Source organism: Manis javanica, chromosome 7 (genome assembly GCF_040802235.1).
Source record: "Manis javanica isolate MJ-LG chromosome 7, MJ_LKY, whole genome shotgun sequence".
Classification (NCBI taxonomy): domain Eukaryota; kingdom Metazoa; phylum Chordata; class Mammalia; order Pholidota; family Manidae; genus Manis; species Manis javanica.
Window position 1 is genome coordinate 6905426 of NC_133162.1, and position 19109 is coordinate 6924534.

The window sequence follows — 19109 nt, forward strand, 5'->3', positions numbered from 1 at the left end:
GGCATAAAGACCCAAAGGGAAGGAGTAAAACTGTAGACAACAAGATTATTTATATAGAAAAATCAAAGAAATTTATAAAAACTATTATAATAAGTGAATCTAAAGACTATATGGTCAGTACACAAAATAATAGTATTTCTATATACTAGCAACAAATACATTTAAATAATTTTTAAATATCAAAACTAAATGGCGGGGGAAGGGAAGGCATAAGACCTGAGTAGACATCTCACTAAGGATGATACACAAATGACAAATAAGCAAATGAAAATATGCTCAACATTATACCCCATTAGGGAATTGAAATTCACATGATAAGACCCTACGATACCTCTATTAGAATGGCCAAAATCCAGAACAATGACAATACCAAATGTTGACAAGAATTGTGGAACAGCAGAAATTTTCATTCATTGCTGGTGGGAATGCCAAACAGCACAGCCACTTGGGAAGACAGTTTGGCATTTTCTTACAAAACTAAACATGCTCTTACTATATGGTCCAGCAGTCACACTCCTTGGTACTTACCTAAAGGAGTTGAAAACTTATGTCCACACAAAAATCTGCACACAGATGTTTATATACAGTATATAGTATTTATTCAAAATTGCCAAATGTTACAAGCAACCAGATGTCCTTCAGTAAGTGAATGGATAAATAAATCGTGGCACATCCAGACAATGGAATATTACTCAACCCTAAAAAGAAATGAGCTATCAAACCATGAAGAATATGGAGGAACCAAAAAATGCATGTTACTTAATGAAAGAAGCAATCTGAAAATACTATATACGTATGATTCCACCTATATGACATCCTAGAAAAAGCAAAACTATGAAGATAGTAAAGAGGTCAGTGGTTGTCAGGGGTTGGGGTGGGTAGGAATGAATAGGGGGCACACATGGGATTTTTGGGTCAGGGAAACCACTCTGTATGATTCTATAATGATGAATGTGTCATTTCACATTTGTCCCAACACAGAAAGCACACCAAGAGTGAAGCCCAACATAAACTATGGACTTTGGTTGATAATGATGTCGGTTCATCAACTGTAACAAGGCACCATACTGATTCAGGGATATTGATGGTGAGGAAGGCTAGGGTGAATCCTCTCAAAAAGGAGAACAAAGTAGTCAAAAGATTTTAAAAAAGGGATTAGAAAAATCAAAGGACCAGTCCGGGAGGCACTACTTACAAATAACATGAATCCTCTCAAAAAGGAGAACAAAGAAGGGAATGGAATGATTCTTCCCAAGGGGATGGAATCAACAGATAAATAATTTAAGAAAATTTCTCAGAAATTTTATCAGTTAACCAGTATCCTGAAGGCTGACATGTATGGAGCTTCCAATGTTTGATATTACATGTAACATTGCTAATACCATCCTTGCACATTCATCATTTCCCATGTGAGAATATATCTCTAGGAAAAATTCCTGGAAGTTAAGTTGCTCACTCTAAGGATATTTGCATCTTAATCTTGACTGGTTTTGCTGGGCATCCCACCCTGGCACCAGGGCCATTTCCCTTATCCTCACTAACACACTGTATCAGTTAGCTTTTTTTCATCTTTGTCACTATACTTGGTGAAAAAACACTAGATCCCATGTATTTTTAATTTTCATTTCCCAAATTGAAGTTTTAAAAAAAAGTGTTTCTGGGTTTACTATTTGGGAACAACATGAGCAACAAAATAAATACCATGGGATGATAACCCACTGATGAAATAAATATCCATGAGTCCTTATGGATATAAAGTATTAACTAGATAAGTAAATAAGTGAGGGAGGAGTGACAACTCTTCCTTACAGAATTCCAGCTAATAATGTAGAAGGAATAGGGGACCGATAATAGAAGATCACCATTAAAACATCACAGTAATAACTGTTGCAGGCAAAATTTGCTGATGGATGCCAAACTTAGTGGGCAAAGGTTTAAGAACAAACCAGATATTTGCATAGTCTCAAAAATATCTCATCCAAATGATTTAATTTCTAAGGGAAAATAGTAACTTTACAGCAGAGAAACCCAGCAGGCACTTCTGCCAAGTTGTTCCATCAACATCGAGCACTCCTGAAGACTGCGAGAAGGGCACTCTCCCTTGGGCCTTTCCCAGTAAACAACAACCTCAACCTGATCAAGAGAAAATACCCGACAAATGCAACTGAAGGACGTTCTACAAAACACCTGAACAGTATTCTTTAAAAGTGCCAAACGTTCAAGAATAGCCAGGAAAATTCAGAGAAGGAAATATAATGAGAACAGAACCTACCCAAGCAGATAGTAAAGCACATTATATAGCTACTAGTGATTCTAGTTATTTGTTTACTAGACTGTGAGTTCATTGACTACAAGGACTGATTCATCTCTGTGTATAGCACAGTCCTGACAAGAGTAGGGAATTGATGAAATGTTTGTTGAATGACTGACTGAATGAGCGAACAGATTGGAACAAGTGAAAGACTCTATGTCATTGAGAGCCTACTGTGTCTCAGGTGCTTTGCATGTTTTCTTCTTTGCCTCCACTTTTTACCCCTAGTTTACTCCTGAGCAAACAGGTTCAGAATGGTCAGGCCAGATGTACTCAGCTAGTGGTGAAGAGTGGAGCTAAAACTTGGCCTTGACTGACAGCGTACTGACTCCCCAGGCCTTGGAGAAGCATCACTGACAGCTTGCCCGAAGAAGCTGGCTTCTTTAGCCTGTCTGAAGCCTCCCAAAACCAACTTCGGTTTGGGGACAGGTCCCCGCCTCCCAGTCTCTGCCCACCCTGCTGCACACATTGACTTGGGCCAAGTTCAAGCTCTGATGACAGGGACCAGACCCCAGTCCAGCATCTGTGAGGTCTTCTGGAATCCAAAGGCCCCATCCATCCAGGGGAATAGCTGCCACAGCCTTGGGGAGGGATCCAGGATTTTATGTGACTGACCAGAAGCCTCCTGGGTCAGTCCTGGGAGTCATGAGAATAGCCAGGTTTCAGATGGGCAAGGACTAGGGGTTGGGCAGGCAGAATTCTACCCCAAGTCCAACTGCTGTGCATCTTGAGCAAACCCTTAGCCTCTCTGAGCCTCATTTATAGAGTGGGGAGTTTTTCCTTTGTTGAGGCCAAATTTACAGAGAAATCCACAGACTTTATAGTACAATTCAATGAGTTTTCACAAAGTATAACCAAAACCCAAATCAAGATACAGAGTATTCCCCTAAGTCCAGTGAATTCCCTCCATCAGGTCCCTGACCTCAACCCTTAGACACCCATTGTCTAGCCTTAGAGATTAATTCTGCCTTCTCAGACTTCCTATCAACAGAAGCATTCAATATATACTCTTTTGTGTCTGGCTTCTTTCTTTTTGAGATTTGTCCTATTGTTACACGTATCAGTACTTCAATTCATATCATTATATAGACATACTACCATTTATTCAAACATCCACCTGTGTATGGACAGTTGGGTTATTTCCAGTTGGTGGTGATTATGATAAAGGTGCTAAGAGCGTTTTTCATTAAGTTCCAGTGGACATATATGTCCATTTCTCTTGGGTAAATACTTATGTGATGGCGACAGAAGTGTACCACTTGTCTCTCCTTTGAGAACATGCTGCTGATACTCCAGCGCTGGCCCCAGTTGCCAACAGGTAACAGGTAAACAGGTAAACATGGCGGGGACTCATGCAAGCCCATTCCTGCAGGACACTAGGCTCTCCCTCTGGGTTCTGGGGCTCAGGGCCTCCCAACCCTGCCCAAATCTCTCAGAGCTGCACTGAGGCCTGAGACTCTTCCCAGGCGTTATGGGCTACATTGTGTCCCCCCAAGTTCGTATGCTCATGTCCTTACCCCTATGCCTCAGTGTGACTGTACTGGACATGGGGTCTTTCCGAGGTGATTAAGGTAAAAGGACATCATTAGGACAGGCCCTAATCCAGTCTGACAGGTATCCTTATAGGAGATGAGGACACAGGTGCACACACATGGAGGAAAGACCATGTGAGGCCACAGCAGGAAGGTGGCCGTCTACCAGCCAGCGGGGAGGCCCCAGAAGGAACCCTGCCTGCCAGCGTGTCGGCCACAGGCTCTCGGCCTCCAGCGCTGTGAGCAAGTAGGTTTGTGTTGTTTAGCCCCAGTCTGTGGTGTTTGGTCTTGGCAGCCCAAGGAGAATAATATGCCACCCTATCTTCCTCCGTCTGCTCTCTGCTGCCAGGGCTTAGACCTACATCGTGACCAAGGGCTTCTGCAGTCCGGCTCTCTCCTCCTCATTCTCCCCAGACAATTCCTCCAAAAAGTCTGCACAGCTGACCTGCCCTGTGCCTGTTCCCTGGAGCACCCCAGCAGCAGCGTGAGAGCGGCAATTCTGGAGCAGGGAAGGGCCTTGGAGGGGCCCCTGGAACCTGGGGAAACTGAGGCCACATGGTGCTGGTGCTATGGATGAAGTCACCAGGCTCCCAGACCCTCACATGTGCCTTGGCGGGCCCAGGCTTTGGCTGACATAGGGACATGAGCACTGCCCCAGGGGCCCTGCAGGTGTGTGAGCTCTGGTGCTGCGCCAGCCTCCATGCCCTCAGCAGAGCCCCCAGAGCAGAGCCCACCCCCACCATGTGCAATGGCTTTGCCAGCTCAGCGGAGCTGGTCCCCAGGCAGGAAGGTGATGGCATGGGCCTCGAGCAGCAGACTCTGCCCCGCTCGGTCAGGGTTTCTCTGGGCTGCCATTGGGAGAGGAGGGCGAAGAAGGTGGGCTTCCCCACGGACAGAGCCAGGTCAGAGGCCTTTGGTTTTAAGAGTGACGAGAGCACAGGGATGTGGAAGCAGGAGTGGGGAAGTCTGAGAGGCTTCAGCTGCAGATATAAAGTGGGAGGGAGGGAGGAAATTAAAAACTGACAGATCATCTTGCTCTCCGTAAGTCATAAGATGCTTTCCCACACATTGGTGTTTTGATCTCACAACGACCCCATGAAGAAGGGAGCTAATTACCCCCATTTCACAGGTGAGAAAACTGAGGCCCTGCGAGGGAGCGGTTTGGGAACACATTAGGGTCACCCGCCATCACGTCAGGCCTCAGGCTGCAGCCTCTGCCTCCCCAGCCCCCAAAGCTGCCCTCCGCTCACTGCCATGGGCTTGCTGGGAGCCCCTAGGCCAAGCCCTTGTGTTCCAGGCTGGCCCCAGGCCGACAGAGGAGCCTCCTCTAGGAACAAGGGTCCTGTGTTGTACTGTGCAGTTGGGCCCCAGATTCTGCAGCCACCCGTCCACTCTGTCTCTTCAGAAGAACAAGAAGAGGTGCCAGGAGGGGTTTCCCATTGAAGAGGAGAGTTGCCTTTTTTTTTTAATGTAAAAATGGTTAAAATGATACATTTTAAGTGTACAGTGGCATTCAGTACATTGACATTGTTGTGCCACCATCACCACCATCCCTCTCCACAGTGGTTTCATGTCCCGAACTGAAACTCCATCCCCCTTAAGCACTAACTCCCCAGTTCCCGACTCCCCAGCCCCTGGCTGCACCATTGACTTTCTGTCTCTGAGTTTGACTGCTGTAGGGACCTCATGTAAATGGAGTCATACAGTGTTTGTCTTTTTGTGACTTGTTTATTTCTTAGCATTATGTTTTCAAGGTTCATCCAAGTTACAGCATGTGTCAGAATTTCCTTCCATTTTCAGGCTGAATAATAGTCCAATGTGTGACCAGACCACATTTTGTTTATCCATTTATTCGTCAGCGGCCCCTTGGGCTGCTTCCACCTTTTGGCTATTGTGAATGGTGCTGTTATGAACATGGGTGTACAAATGTCGGAGACACTGCTTTCAACTCTTTAGGGCTATATTCTCAGAAGTGGATTGCTGGACCACGTGGTCACTCCGTGATGGATTTCTTGAGGAACTGTGCTCCATACTGTTTTTCTTTCCCCGAGACTCGCTTTTTGGAAGCTCATGCCCTTGCTGATCCCCTCCCTCCTCATCCCCCTTCTCCCTTGAAGAACCCAGTCCCTCAGCCTGAGGATGAGTGGCAGGTAACGAATACACATTTCTGTGGCACCAAATTCAACTTCCTCCAGCTCCGAGAGCCTGAACCCCAATATGCCCAGCATGTTGGAAGCTGGGCTCAACCTTGTGGCATCAGTGGTCTGCCCACAGTGCTTGAACATAAAGCAGGTGCCAACCTGCTCAAGGACAGAGGGACAAGGGAGCCGCCACTTCTCCAGCTGAAATTCCCTCTCAGGCGTGGTGGTCTGTGGTCAGAGAGCAGAAAAGTTCCACGGGAAGGCGAGGTCTTAACCTTTTCAGTTGTTGGGGTGGTGTCGTCCATGTTGCGGGCATCATGCGGACGTTAAACATGGGCTTCCTTGGGCTTCATCCACGTTGACCGGGGGCCCGCAATGGTCAGGTTACTCCTGTTGTTTCAGTAGCTGACTAACCAGGTTAATAGTGTGCATGTGGTTGATCACCTGACACCCAAGGATCCCTTTATCTAGAATAAAAGACTAAAAGGAAATATGTGAGCACATTAACAGTGATTGTGCTTGAGAGGGATCCAGAGGTGATTTTCTACCTTTTAAAACCTTCCTAATTTAATGTATATGTAGTGCTGTTACTCTGAAAATTTTTAAAGCAATAATATCTTATCTGTAGGACATGAGAAACATGATTTTCCAGCTTTTCTCCTGTTATCTCTTTATTCCACCACTGTTTTGTTGATACAGTTATTAACCAACTGATATATTTATTTCATCTGCTAGTGTCCTTAAAAAATAAGGATTTTAAGAACACTTCCTTATTTAGTAATTTTTAAGAGCTTCATCAAAATGACACATTCACAATTAAAAAAGAAACAAAGAAATATACCAAGAAGAATGTGGAAATTATCCAAAATTCCATATCCAGAGTTAACCTCCATGATCATTTTGGTGAATATCTATGGTTTGCACAAACCCAATTTTTTGTTATATAACTAGTTCAAAATTTAATTCATTAAAAACATATTCGCTCAGGCAGAGAAAGAAAAAAAACATATTCACAACGTTAAAAAACTAAATTCCAAAATATGCAAAAGGATATACAGTGAAAAGTGCATCTTCCTTCACAATAGACCTCATTTCACATCAGTAAGTCTGAAACTGTGTAGATATGCCTGGTTCTTTGGACAGGCAGGCCCATATTCCAAGGTATGGAGGGACAATAACTTACATAACGCATCCTGGCTGAAGGACGTCCTGGCTGAAATGCTTTTCACTCTAAGAAAGCACCTACCATCTGCAATGGCTAACCTCTCTGAAATGTGTCATCAAGGCCTTTGCTTTTAAACTGACCTGAATAAGAACTATTTTCTATCCACTTTCAGCACTCTCACCTTTGCTGCAAGCCCTGCCTCAGGCATTTCAGTGAAATGCCAGTTTTGCAGGACTTTGATATCTGCTTTCCAATTTAGCACTACATTTGGGAAATAAGTTGCCAAGAAAAAGTTCATTGCCTACTGCATCACAGGTTTTTTCTCTCTCAATTTCCTCCCCTGAGGTCAAGGCCCTTGTAACATAAGTCTGGTGAGCAGCACCTCTGACAGTCCCGACGTTCACTTGCATTTTCCAAGTTCATGACGAATTGGAGAGGGGAAAGAATCCAGCTGGGGCTGGGTGTGCCTGAAATTGTGCAAACATCTAACGCATTGGTAACGACCTCTTTCGGAATGTTGGTTCCTCTTGTTCAAAAGAGCGGTCAAGGGCTTGTGATGTTGTCATTTTGCTTTTTTTTTTTGTTTTTCAAGCTGATTTCCCACCACCCCAGGAAGTAATGATCTGAAGTCTGTTTCCTTATACCCAGGCTGGATTGATTGTGGTTTGAAAAGATCAAACAAGAAAACAAATAATAACATGCACATCAAAGATTCCTTGAACTTTCTGGAACTGATAGGAAGAGCTGAAGGGGCCTTGGCAAGGCCTCCTGTGTGGCCAGCATGGGAGAGGTGCCCTGCCAAGCCCGAGGGCAGGACTAAGGGCAGGGACAGAGCTGAATGATAACTGCCTGGCCCAGAGGTGGGAGATGGCAGCCATGCGTCCATGCGCGCCCACACCCGCGATATGCTCACGCTCCCATCTCTCACACCTCTCATCCGCACAGCAGGCGTTTTCCAAAGCAATCTCTTACAGAGCCATGGGGAAAGGAACAGTACATGGGTGGCCATCTCATTTTGGAAGGAACTGGATATTCAGGGAATTTATCACTTTTTGGCCACGACTGAGTCAGGTCCCTGCATACCTTTCAGGACAGCAGTAAAGCATCCTTGCAGGGGCCTTCTGGGCTTGGGGAAGGGAGGGCATACTGCTTTGGGGAGGATATCTTCTGCTGGGTTCAGCTTGCAACTCTTGGGGTGAGCCTGTAACCTTGACTGGATGATGGAGCAGCTAGGCCCGCAGCCGAGGGGCCAGGATGCCCGAGCTGTAGTCCTGGCTCCCCTGACTAGAAGCCTGCACCTGACGCTCATGCTGGCTGCTTAATCTCTTAGTTTCCTTAGCAGTACAGAAGAGCTAATAACAGCAGCTGCCTCCGAGTTGGTTCTAAGCGTTATAAGAAAAGGCTCATGCTTCACAAGGCGACCCTCCGTAAGGGCTTGACCCCTGTCAGCCATGGTATTGCCCTGCACGTACCACCCAGGGACTCAACCGAGCTGTTGTAACTACACGCCAGGGATTGAGGTGGGCAAGAAATCTCAGGGCAGACACGCTGTGCAATGAGGTTCTGCCGCTTTTCCTCCAATGCACAATGTCAGAGCGAGGTCAGGAGTCCCAAAACCCAGCGGCACTTCAGAGGCACTGAAGGGCTTCCAAGGCTAACAGACCGAAAAAAAAGCTCTCAGGTGACCCTGATGGGGCTCCAGGCTTGTAGACAACCAAGCTGGTTCACCTCCCTCCCCAGACAGCTGGGGGAAGGAAGGCTCAGGGTGGGGAGGTGGTGGGCCTGAGGGCCTACAAGCAGTAGGTGGCCAAACTGGGGCCACTCCTGCAATCAGGTCCTCGGAGCCCCCACCCCATTCCTCTCACAGGGGCTCCCTGCAGCCAAGAGGCCACAAGGGGAAGGAAAAAAAAAAAAAGCACGAGGTTTTCTCATGTCCTTTGAAGCATTTTGATTAAACCCAAAAGGTAGAAGAATGCATTTCCTGCCAACATACTTAAATACTTCCCTTTAAAAGAAAGCAAACTTCATGATGTCCAATTTAACAGAATTCGAGTGGAAGCTTGACCTGCCTTGTGGACAGAGAATCCACTGATTGCCAGGCTGTGTTGAGACCTTTTTAAATTAGAGGATTGTTTCCCTACAGAGCAGGAAGATGCGTGCTCAGCTGTCTGTTTTAGAATTCGCTCTTTTCAGTAGGATAAATATCAGTTTGTCGCTTTGAAAGAGAACATATGGGCATCAAATGACCATCATTTTCCTTTAATGGCAGACATGTGTTAATGAATATGTAAATGTCCAGAGGTGAGGCTGGTAAAACTCGGCCGGATTTCTTTGAAATATTTTTTGCACTGGGGACCAGATGGCACTGGGGCTGCCAGAGACTGAGGCTCCGAGGAGCGGCTCTCTGCGCCTCCTTCCCTCCCCATCCTTCCAGGGCAGCCCCAGGGAGGGGCCCTGTCGGCCAGCTTCTGTGCTGCCCTGGGAGGGAGGGCTGAGGGGACACACACAGGCCCCCAAGTCAGGAGAATTCCTCCCAGGTGGCCTCACTGTCATCACCAGAGTGGTTCATGTCACCATGCACATAGAGTGCCCAGAGCCTGGCAGGCAGTGGCTGTGCTATGAGTGACAGCAGCTCGGGTCACCCAGACCTCGACTCCACCCACCGGCCTGACCTGGTTTGGGGCCGAGATGCTGGCTCACTGCCACTCTGGGTAACATAAAGGGAATGCTGGGTCAAGCCACAGCCGCAGAGTGGCCAGGCAGGAAACAGAGCCTGTTTGCTACCCTGTTGTTATCACCTCAAATGCTCCTCCTGGGCCTGCCCCTGTCTTATGAAGAGGGCTGGCCGGAAGTGCCCCGGGGCCCCTCCTGCTTCAACAGGCCACACACCTGCATATTGGCCAACTCACCTGGGACTGACCATCACCACCACCCAGGGAGCTCTTACACCACCAGTGACACCAGCCCTACTGCAGACCGGTTAGATGAGGGCCCCGGGCAGGGGGCCTGGGAACTCAGCACCGATGAGCCAGCCAGTCCCTCCCGTCCCAGCCAGAGCCAAGTCACAGGTGTTACACAGAGGTGGGCCTTCAGAGCTCAGCCAGCAGGGCCTGGTCTGGAGGAACTGGGTTTGCCTGGGAGCCTGTCGGGCTGGGATCCTGGTGGGGCTGCCCTGCACAGGGCCGCAGGCTGGGCCTTAAAGGGGACTGATCCAGTAGCTCACCCCCCATGGGCTGGGAAGGGCGGGCACTACAGGGTAGGATCAGCTTCTTCCTCGCAGCTGCACCAGCCGGGCAAGCAGACTCTCACCCCTTCCAGGTCTTTATTGGTCTGCAAAATGCAAAGGACTGTGTTCCAGTGATTTTAATAAAGACAATGATTTCATTACCATCCATTTCTTCAGGGCCAGCTCAGTGTCTGGCCATTAGCCAAATCCTAGTTCCTATAGCATCCCAGTGAGGTATGAGGTATGGTCCCTATTTTACAGATAAGAAATAAGCTTGGTAACTTGCTCAAGATCGAGAGTAAAATAGCTAAGTCAGAATTCTCTTCCTAGTCTCACGGGCTCAAGTGCCCCTAATCCTTCTGCCAAACAGCCCTGCTCACTATAGGGGCCTGAGACTGCCAGGCAGGTGAGCCACTGCCCACAGTTGCATCTGGCAGTGACATGTGCAGCTGGGGTGCAGGGCCTCACATCTAGTGTGGTCAGCTGCAGCTCCCTTGCAGCAAAGCTCCATGTAAGAGACCACCAGGGAATTCTGCTCTCAGCTATGAGGCAGGAGCTTCGAGAAGAACAATTTTTCTCACTGAAAACACCTAGAAAAACTGGGTATCTCTCTCTCTCTCTCTCTCTCTCTCTCACACACACACACACACAGTCTATTGGGAGTTGTCTGAAAACTGATACAGCCAGGACTTAGATTACTACTATAAGTAGCCCAAAGGAAGCAAAAAAGGAGAGAAAAACAAAACAAGTGGGATAAATAGAAAATGATAAAGTAGTAGATTTAAACCCAAATATACTATAGAGATGTAAATAGGCTAAATACTCCATTAAAAGAACTTAGGTTTTCAGAGGTTTGAAGTAAAACGGCACATCTCAGGCCTGAGACCCAAAGGCTCTTACCTAAGAATGCACCATTAAAAAAAAGGGGTGGGGGGGTGGGACTTTGAAAGATATTGACTATTCTAGACAACGAAATAGCAGGACATGTAACCCCGAAGACGTCAGCATTTGGAGCTGAAAGTGATCTCAAATCCAAGTGATAAGGGTAAGAAAATCATACTAGCAGCCAGAGATGGATGGATCGTGATCAAAATAAAACATTGGACTGATGGTAGCCTTATCAGGACAGAAGGCAGTGGGCCAATTCCTTTCTAAGGGTCGGGGGGAACTAAGAAACTGTAAACCCAGAATTCTACACACAGCAGAAGGATTTTTCAAAGATAAAAATGACAATAAAGACACTCAGACAGACAACCTGGGAGACTACGTCCACCAGAGACCCTCTGGAGAAACTTCTGAAGGACATACGTTAGGAGGAAGAACATGATTACAGCAGAAAGAGCGAGGTGCCGCCAGCAAGTCAGCAAAGAACTCAAACACAGACCCTTCACAGCCTCGGGGACCTTGTCTTTCAAGTTCTCAGCGTTGTTGCTGGCTGCCCCGCCTGGCCTGACATGAGAGGTTGCCCTCCATGAATGGGCCTTCATCGAACTGAGGGCTGTCACGAGGACACAGACTTCTAGACCAGGAATTCTCCAGTTGTGGTTTGGAGACATTCATGGGGCCCACGGTGTCAAAACCATTTTTATATTAAATAGTTGTTTTTCTTTGTGCCCTCTTATTCCCTCATGAGTATGCAGTGGAGTTTTCCAGAGACTACATGTGACATTGCGATGAATTGAATATAGAGCCAGCATGATAATTCATCTGTCTTCTATTAAGCTGTACATTAATTAAAAAATTGTAAGATTCTAAAAGTGTCTAAGGACCAAAAGTTTTCAGAAATGCTATTTGAGAGCAATAAAAACAATTCAAACGAATATATCCTGCCAGCTACTAGGAAGAAATTTTCTCACACTGGAACCCAAAACTTTCTTAGTCTTTCACCAAAGTAGCAGACTTTCATTTTTTTTCCCTTGTTTTGGGGGCTGCTTTGAAAAGTATGTATTCAGGTTTTAATCTTTTTTCCTCAAGCTTAATTTCTCTCTCTTCAAATATTAGATACCATGCCCTTAAAAAGCTTAAAAAGAACCCTCAAAAGTATCAGTTTGATCCACCAGTAACTTAACTGCCTATGAATGAAAGACATACAACGAAATCTAGCCCTCAGAAACAACACCTACCATGTCCAGCATCTCATGAAAAATCACTGGACATGCAAATAAGTGGGACTATGTGATTCATAACCAGGAGAAAAGTTAGTCATTAGAAGCAGACCAAAACGTGACTGTCTCAGGCAGCCTGGGCTGCAGGGCTTATAGACGACAAAAGTGTGTCTCTCACAGTTCAGGAGGCTCGAAGTCCAGCACCGCGGCGCCAGCATGGTTGTGTCCTGGTGAGGACCCTTTCCCTGTTTTGCTGACAGCCATCTTCTTGCTGTGTCCTCACATGGCACAGAGCAGAGAGGGGAAGTAAGCTCTCTCTGACTCTTGTAGGGGCGCTAATGGCACTCATGACGGCTCCCCCTTTATGACCTCATCCAATCCTAATCACCTCCCGAAGGCCGCACCACCTAATATCATCACATTAAGGGGTAGGATTTCGACATAGGAATTTGGGAAGGACACAAACATTCCGTCCGTAACAGTGTCAGAGGTGATTCATCTGGCAGGCAAGGATACACAGCTGTTATCAGAATGCTCCATGTGCGCAAAGATTTAAAGGAAAGAGAAAACCTAATGGGAGAGAAACTGAACATATAGAAAAGCCCAAGGGGAACTTCCGAGGGTGAAAATTACGACATCTGAAATGAAAATTTTACTGATAAGATTGATAGCAAATAAAATACCACCCAGGAAAAGATCAATCACCTGACATAGCTATAAAACTTACCCAAATTAAGCACACAAAAGAAAAAAAAGACTTGCTATTTATGATTCAGAAAAATATGCAAAGCAGCAAAGAGGCAAAATGCAAGCATTTGGTGAACTCTAGGTTAAGAGCACGTGGGAGTTACCTGGACTATTTGTGCCACTTTACTGTCAGCATGAAATCATAAAAATAAAGTTATAAAAAATAGTGTTATGATATCACAAACACATTTATGTCACTAATTTAAAACAGATGAAGTGGACAAATTGCTTGAAAAAGTAATTTACCAGCACTGTCACAAGAAGAAATATAAAATATGAATAGGCCTGTACCTACTGCATAAACTGAATTTTGAATTAAAAACTTCCACATACAACACATTCTCTCTCTCCATTCCCAGCGCCCCCAGGTACATATGGCTTCCCCAGAGAATTCTCTCCAACAAGTTAGGAAGAAATAACTCCCATCTTATGCAAAGTCTTGTAGAGAATAGAAATAGGTGGAATCCTGCCCAGCTTATTTTGTAAGCCAACATAACCTTGATCTCAAAACCTGATAAGGACATTAGAAGAAAGGAAAATTACAAGTGACTCTCTTTCATGAACAATGATACAAAATCCCTTGGCAAAATATTAGCAAATTAAATCCAGTGATATATGAAAATGATACCTCACAAGAAATTGGTTTATTCTACAAATGAAAGATTAATGTTAAACGTTAAAACAATGTAGTTTACCACACTTAACCAAATAGGAGGAAAAATCATATGCATTTGATAAAATCCAATATTCATTCATAGTAATCAAAAATTCTCAGGAAAGGAGGAATAGAAGGTCATAGAAAAAGTACGGAAACTTCCTCAATCTAATAGAATGTCTGCAAAAAAACTATCACAAGCATCTTACTGAATGTGAAATATTGAAAGCTTTCTCCCTAAGATCAGGAATAAGACAAGGACATGCCCTATCAACACTTCGATTTAACATTATATGAAGGTCCAAGCACGAGCAAAATGGTAAAAAGAGAAGTAAAAGGTATAGAATGGAACAAATAAGACTGTTATCATTCACAGGAGACATGATTGTATGCATAGAAAAAATTTTAAGTCTGTAGATACACTCTTAGAATTAATAATTAACAAAGTTGCTAAATACAAGGTCAGTATCAACATACATCAACTGTATTTCAACATACCAGTAGTAAGCGGAAATGAAATTTTAAAATACTACTATTTATAATATATCATGGGAATGCACACGAACCCACATGTTGGAAGCATGCACAACCGTGCGCACAACACATTGAATGCCTTGGAATAAAATGAATGAAAGACATGTGAGACGTCTACACAGAACGCAAGTCAATATTGCAATAAATTAATAAAGACCTGGATCAATGGACAGATATATCTGGTTTGTGGATTAGAAAGCTCAATAATGTAAAAATGTCTATTATTTCCAATTGATCTATAGATTCAGTGCAATTAAAATCTCAGCAAGATTACCTGGGGGATGTGGAAGTTGACAAGCTGATACTAAAGTTTATATGGGAATGCAAAGAACCAAGAATGGCCAAGAAGAACAGATATCAACAGTTATCATAGACCCCCATTGGGGTAAACAGGCCACGAGAGTAAGAGAGTTCACAGACACACCTGCATTTGACTTGATGAATGTGCCAATGGGCTGCCATGGGGAAAGGATTCTCTCTAGTAACTGGTGCTGAGTCAACTGCGTATTAATAGAGAAAAAACACGCTTGGGTCCTTAGATCACATAACATACAAAAATGTTGACCCTTACTTCATACCATAGGCAAGAATCAAATATGAAAAGTAAAACAAGGCTTCTAGAGAAAAAAAACAAACCTCAGAAAATTTTCATGACTTTAGCATAAAGACTTCTTAAATAAGATGCAAAACATTTAACCACAAGGGAAATCAATTGGCAAATTGGATTTGATTAAAATTTTAAATTTCTGTTCAGCAAGAAACACTTGTAAAAGAGTAAAACGGTAAGTGTGTGAGAGAAACAAGGTATTTGGTTATATATATGTACACATACATATACACAAATATACATATTAAAAACCTGTCTGGAAAACATGCAAACTCTCACAAATCAATCATGAAAAGGTAGATAACATAACAAAAATGAGCTCAGGCAGGACCTTCACAAAAGACGTTATTGAACGGCCAGTAAACACACAGAAAGGCGCTCAACCTCATGAGTTTCCAGGCAAGTGCAACTTCGAATCACAATGATCACCACTCACACTAACCACAATGGCTCAAATGATTCAAACTGACAATACCAAGTGTGGATGAGCCTGGAGCCCCTGGGACCCTCAAACCTGGCGGTTTCAAGTATGAACTGGGGAGACCACAGTGGAAAACTGACGGTTGTATCTATTAAAGCTGACCAACTGCAGACCTTATGACCAGCAATCCACCCTTCGGTGAACACCCCAAAGAAATGCAGATGTAGGTTTACCAAGACACACGATGGGAATATTCCACCCTGCATTATTTGCGCTCCCTGTCCCGGAAAAGGCTCAGTCTTCCGTCCACAGTAAACAATTGCTGTACTCAAAAACATGGATGAATCTTACAAGCATAATGTCGAGTCAAAGAAACAGTCAAGTTCATAAACAGACAAAATTAATCTACAGTAAATTAATTTTGGTCACCTTGGGCTGCTATAGTAGAATACCACAGACTGGGTGATTTTATAAGTAACGGGAATGTATTGCTTACAGTTCTGGAGGTTGGAAGTCTGAGATCAGAGGACCAGCATGGCCTGAGCTTGATGAGGTCCTTTCCTGGTTTGCAAGCTCTCTGGCCTCTCCTCTTATAAGGACCCTTACCCCACCTCGAGGGCACCCTCATGACCATCAAACCCTAATCACCTCCCCAAAACATCACCTCCAAATACCATTCCTTTGGAGGTTAGAGTTTCAACAACATACAAATTTTGGGAGGACACAAACACGCAGTCAGCTATGAGGAAGTCCAGGGAGGGGAGCAGTGACAGGGCATGAGGAGGGACCTTCTGAGGCCCAGGTGTCTTCTTTTTTTAATTGACAGATAATTGCATATAACATTGTATTAGTTTCAGGTGTACAACGTCTTGTTCGATCACGCATATTTTGTGAAGGATCATCGTGTAGGTGAATTTCTTGATCATTGGTTTCACAGGTATGTTCACTTTGTGAAAATTCAACAAGCCATAAATTTGTGTCCTTTTCTGTATATATGTTACATTTTGATAAAAATTTACTCCAACAAAAGGGAAGGGAAGGGGGCTCAAGAGGGAGGGAAGTGGAGACTAGAAAAAGAGGGAGGGAGGGGGACAGAAAAGATGCCACATTTCCCAGCTAAGGAGACAGGCTGAGTACTGGTCCCACCTGGTCTCAGGTGCCCAGAGCGTAGTTTCCGAGCGTCAGCTCAGCAAAGTGCATTCTCGCAGGATTCAGTCAGGGACAGATGGCAGGAGAAAGGTGCCAGTGATCTCCCCCACCGTCCCCCTTTTCCTGGGGGCTTGGATGTCACTCAGCCTCACCCCCAACTCTATGCCCGCCCTCCCTGGGTGGGAGGAGATCTGAGGGCCAGCCTCCGGAAAAGGAATGGGGATTAATTTGCTCCTCCACCTGGGTACTCTGAGTGGGCAGGCCTAGGGAATGAGCAGGTGGATCATGCCCGTGAGCTGCAGAGATGTGGCTGACCTCCACCATCATGGGCACTTCTGGTCCAAGCTGGGGCAGGGGCATGGAGTGTGCTGGCCAGGAAGGGGCCTCCAAGAGTGCAGCTGCCCAGGCCAGCCTCTTGCCTGCCTGCATCTGTGGGTCAGGACAACACAAAGGGCACCGTAGGCTGAGCCAAGGACAGCTGAGCTTCCTGAGAAGGGTGCCAAACCCTGTTGGGGTTCCGGAACAAATGTTCCAGACTGTTCTTTGTTTACTTCAATCTGGGACAAAAGCTGCTGAGATGATCTCTCCTGGGCTAACGTTCTGAGTCCCAGATGGTCTGCAGCAGACGCAGCTGAGAGGGGAGGCGCGACCTGTGCCTGGTTCTTTTCTTGGCTTATTGACCTGGTATCTTGCCAGTGGGGTGCATCCCTGAGCAACTTCACTATGGATTCGATGAGGAATGACAATGGAATGTCCTTGGGGTGAAAGGGTTTATACCCAACTTTATTCCCATGGTGGCAGGTCAGTCACTAGAGTCCCACTCACTCAGAGCGAGTCTGCATGCAGCAAGCCGGTCTCTGCCTCTGGGCCTCTTTGCCAGTCTCTGTCCTCAGCGCTGCCACCACTCCAGCCTCTGCTCTGCTCTCCTGCAGCCTTGCAGCCATGCCACCATGTCACCCAGAGCACTGGGCAGAGCTCTTCATATAGAGTCAGTAACAACATATTGCCCACATGTGTGTAGTGAGCTAGCCGACCAGGGCCAGGTGAGAATCCTGGCCACAGGGACCTTCACTGTATCCACACCTGGACCGCATCACAATGCTGCCCTTGCCTCAGTTCCCTCTTTGTGCCAAAAAGGTTAGCATCCTGGGCTGTCCATTGCCATAGCCACTGGCTATGTGGTGTGTGGCTATTTAAATCTAAATTCAAATTAATTGACACTGAATACAATTAAAAGTTCAGTCCTTCAGTCATGCTAGCCCATATTTAAGTGCTTGGTAGCCACATGGGGCTAGTGGCAACTGCATTAAACAGTGCAGATATGGGACATTTTCATCACTACAGAAAGTTCCAGTGGGCACTGATGGGCTTGACCTATCTGTGGTTTATTGACCTTTTTTATTACCAGATCCCAAAGTAGTTAGCAGATAAATGAGGAAGAGGCGACCTGAGCTCCCACTTTCTTCACAGCCCACCATGGCGCCCGGCTCCTCCCTGGACCCCCTTCCAGCAGCAGTGCTGGCTGACCTATTATCTCTATAACTGTGTCTGGGATGAAGATGTGGCTCGAGACAAGTGCAGCCAGCAGTCACAGTGTTTGCTGTCTTCCAGGCCTTGTTTTCAAGACTTCACATACTTTGCCTCCTTAAATCCTCACAATAACCCTATGAAAAATGTGTTAACTGTCCATCTCTACCTACAGATGAGGCTCAGAGAGGTTGAGGAACTTGCCCCAGGGCACACAGTTAAGGAATTCAAACCCCAGGTGAATCCGATTCCAAAGGCCACTACTTTGTGCTGTCTTAAGCAACTTCCCAGGCCTGGAAGGAAAGCCCTTCCCAGGGCTGGAGGCCAAGAAACCCCTGAGGTCGCCACTCCATAGTGGGGGCCTCTGTCTCCACTGCACAGAGAGCAAGTTTTGTGCAGAAAGCCTTCATGCTCCCCTGGGACAGGCGGTCTGCTGGGGGCGGGGAGCTCAGGGGGGAAGTCAGGGCTGGCAGACAGGGACTCCTTCCAGACCGGTCGAGCTGAAGGCCTGGACAGGTGGAGGTGGGCGAGAGAGAGTGCCTCGACTCCGAAGAGAAGGAGAATGCAAAGGTCACTCTTACAGAAGGCCACCTGGCGGGTGAGCGGGCCTGGTTACCTGGAGAACCCCAACAGGTTCCAGGCAGCCCTCGGAGGCGATGACTGGTCTAGTCCCTCTCCTCCCACCCACCCCCAGCGGATTTCTTTAACCTTTGCCTTTTCTTCAACCAAAGGTCACTGTCCATCAAGGTGTGCTCATTTCTTCTTGTCTACACAGCCTACAAGTGGATACATTCAACATAGTTTTCCTTGGCCTCATAGGCCCTGGGATGCTACCAGGCTTTGCCAATTTCTCCCAGGGAAGAATAGGCTTTTTCAGTAGGCTGTGAAAATCAGCAGGGAGTCACAGGACGATAGTCCTACAGGATCACCATCCCTTCAAGGCCATCTGGATCCTTGAGTTCACTTTAGTGGTAGGATGACCAGCACCT

General features: G+C 45.9%; 1 protein-coding gene across 1 annotated transcript in view; it reads right to left on the reverse strand.

Annotated features, from left to right (window-relative positions):
* The window catches only part of ZRANB1 (zinc finger RANBP2-type containing 1), a 102302-nt gene extending 86317 nt beyond the window's left edge, over nucleotides 1-15985 (reverse strand). The window contains exon 1 of the mRNA XM_073240165.1: nucleotides 15941-15985. The gene's annotated coding sequence lies outside the window, so the exon portion shown is untranslated. The remainder of the gene's footprint in view (nucleotides 1-15940) is intronic.
* Between the last annotated feature and the right edge of the window lie 3124 nt (nucleotides 15986-19109).